This window comes from Portunus trituberculatus, chromosome 38 (genome assembly GCF_017591435.1).
Source record: "Portunus trituberculatus isolate SZX2019 chromosome 38, ASM1759143v1, whole genome shotgun sequence".
NCBI classification, from domain to species: Eukaryota; Metazoa; Arthropoda; class Malacostraca; order Decapoda; family Portunidae; genus Portunus; species Portunus trituberculatus.
The window spans coordinates 11,908,690-11,911,189 of record NC_059292.1 but is presented as its reverse complement, the minus strand read 5'-3'; positions in this window follow the sequence as shown (position 1 = coordinate 11,911,189).

Genomic DNA, 2,500 nt, shown 5'->3' with positions numbered 1-2,500 from the left:
CACGGCACAATAATAGAGGAAGTGCGTGATACCGAGAAATTCTACGGATTGTCAGACCCGCATTTCATTACAACATTAGAAGAGTGATCCCTAGGAGACTGAATACGTGGTGCAGCTGCGGGGCGGAAAAGGCAAGGCTTGGATTCAGAGGCCACGGAGGAAAATATTCTGAAATGATGTGACCTTTTCTTTTTATGTTGTTTTTACTTCTCTTCCTTCTATTCTGACCTCTGATATCCTACCATTGGTGGTTCTGGGAAGTATACACACACACACACACACACCACACACGCACAAGCACGCGGACCCACACCCTCCGCACTCACCCGACCACCCACCCACACACACACACACACACACACACACACACACACACACACACACACACACACACACACACACACACACACACAGTGAAATGACATCTTTTGTTCTCTCTCTCTCTCTCTCTCTCTCTCTCTCTCTCTCTCTCTCTCTCTCTCTCTCTCTCTCTCTCTCTCTCTTCTTTACTATTCACAATGCCATTCTCTCTCCTTCCCCAAAATTCCCTTAGCCTCTAACGCCATTCTCCTTGCGTCTCTTTCTTGCTTCCTCCAAACGTGAGGGAGACGGGAGGGAGGGAGAGAGGAAGGCACGGGGAGGGAACACCTGGCCTCGGACTCAGTAATGAAACACACTTGAGCGCCCGTTGACTCCCTAAGTTTTTTGGCGACCCTCAATGTCTGGAGCTGGCACGGCGAAGGAGAAAGACGAGTAGGAGGAGGAGGAGGAGGAGGAGCAGCAGGACGGAAACGAGGACTGGGATGAGGAGAGGAAGAACAGAGAAAGGCTATGAGAGGAGAGGAATTACTTACTTACGCAGATTTACATGAAAAAAGACGTTCGAGGAGATAGAGAGAGGGAGGAAGATGGATATTGAAGAGAGAGAGAGAGAGAGAGAGAGAGAGAGAGAGAGAGAGAGAGAGAGAGAGAGAGAGAGAGAGAGAGAGAGAATGATGAAGAGAATGCAATATCAAGAGAAATGGACAAAAAGGAGGAAGAGGAGGAGGAGGAGGAGGAGGAGGAGGAGGAGGAGGAGGAGGAGGAGGAGGAGGAAGAAGAAGAGGAAAGGAGGAGGAGGAAGAGGAAAGGAGGAGGAGGAGGAGGAGGAGGAGGAGGAGGAGGAGGAGGAGGAGGAGGAGGAGGAGGAGGAGGACACAAATCATATGAATGAATAAATAAATGACTTTCTTTGCTCCTTTCTTCTTTAAAAGTTCCTCATTTTATTTACTAACTATGCTTTTATTCCCTCTTTCTCCCTTTTCTCCTTCTTTTACCGCATTGCTATAAAATGGATAAAACGAAGAGTTACGTATCCTTCCTTTGATCTGTAATTAAAAATGGCCCAGTGACGATAAAGAACTAATTATTTAAAAGACGAAAAACGAGGGAAAAGATGAAAGACGAAAAAGAATATCACTGAGTTCTCTTTTCACTGTTTTTCTGGCCACTGTTGCTATCTGCGGCGAGAACCCTGAGGGAGAATGAGTCTGGTAGAGAGAGAGAGAGAGAGAGAGAGAGAGAGAGAGAGTGGAGGGGGAGCATAGTGGGGAAGGAAAGAGAGAAAGTGTTGCCTGGAGACGTGAAGTAAGGATTAGTTTCTCATAATATTGTTCTGTTGAAAGTGAGTGTTGTATCTTGTTTTTGTTTTCGTTTTCTTTTGGTTTCCGGTCACCGTTAAAAAATATTCTGTGAATTATTCTTATTAGGAGACCCTGACTTGTTTTTGTTCGTTTTTTTTAGCTTCAAATGTGTGTGTGTGTGTGTGTGTGTGTGTGTGTGTGTGTGTGTGTGTGTGTGTGTGTGTGTGTGTGTGTGTGTAATTCATTCACCACCGTAGCCTGCTGGTCACCCAACCAGTCTTCACCATTACGGAGCGAGCTCAGAGCTCATAGACCAATCTTCGGGTGGGACTGAGACTACAACACACTCCACACACCGGGAAAGCGAGGCCACAACCCTCGAGTTACATCCCGTATCTACTTGCTGCTAAGTGAACAGGGGCTACACATTAAGAGGCTTGCCCATTTGCCTTGCTGCGCCCGGGATTCAAACCCGGACCTTCTCGGTTGTAAACCAGTGTGCTAATCACTACACTACGTGGTGTGTGTGTGTGTGTGTGTGTGTGTGTGTGTGTGTGTGTGTGTGTGTGTGTTCACCTCGGTTGCCTGCTGGTCACCCAGCCAGTCTTCTCCATTACGGAGCGAGCTCAGAGCTCATAGACCGATCTTCGTGTGTGTGTGTGTGTGTGTGTGTGTGTGTGTGTGTGTGTGTGTGTGTGTGTGTTTCACTGTTTGATCTGCTGCAGTCTCTGACGAGACAGCCAGACGTTACCCTACGGAACGAGCTCAGAGCTCATTATTTCCGATCTTCGGATAGGCCTGAGACCAGGCACACACCACACACCGGGACAACAAGGTCACAACTCCTCAATTTACATCCCGTACCTACTCACTGCTAG